This window comes from Malurus melanocephalus, unplaced genomic scaffold (genome assembly GCF_030028575.1).
Source record: "Malurus melanocephalus ecotype Western Australia unplaced genomic scaffold, MMel_1.1 scaffold_963, whole genome shotgun sequence".
Classification (NCBI taxonomy): Eukaryota; Metazoa; Chordata; class Aves; order Passeriformes; family Maluridae; genus Malurus; species Malurus melanocephalus.
Genome location: NW_026624195.1, coordinates 86,684 through 87,173, shown reverse-complemented (window position 1 = coordinate 87,173; position 490 = coordinate 86,684).

Sequence of the window (490 nt, the reverse complement as noted above, 5' to 3'; positions counted from 1 at the left end):
CGACAGCTGAAGGRAGAGGAGGAATTCTGTGTAAACCCTACAAATTCTGCATCCTACAGTGACAAGTGGAGCTGTCCTTAGAAATCACAGAGAGCTGCGGCTAAAAATCCTGAGAAAAAGCTGAAATGTAAAAAGAGAAAGACAGGAATTTGAAATACTTGCCAAGAGGGGCCTGTCAAGGGAAAGGATATGCTTACCAAAACAATTGTGAGAATCCAAGCAAACATGTTCACTGCCAAAAGTTTCTGTGGAAACAGCAAATTGCAAGCAGACATCGGAGATGATTTGCAGAAACAAATTCTGAATTTATKCCTGTGATCCTCTGGAAACACGATGTGAAACATCCCAGTGCTCCCAGCACAGCCCAGGGCACGAACTGGAGTCACTGGTGCAGCCCTGGGCGGCCACTGCCTGCTGGGGATGGGGACACGGGGATGGAGCAGGACCCGGGGATGGCTCTGGGGACACGGGGATGGCTTTGGGGACATGG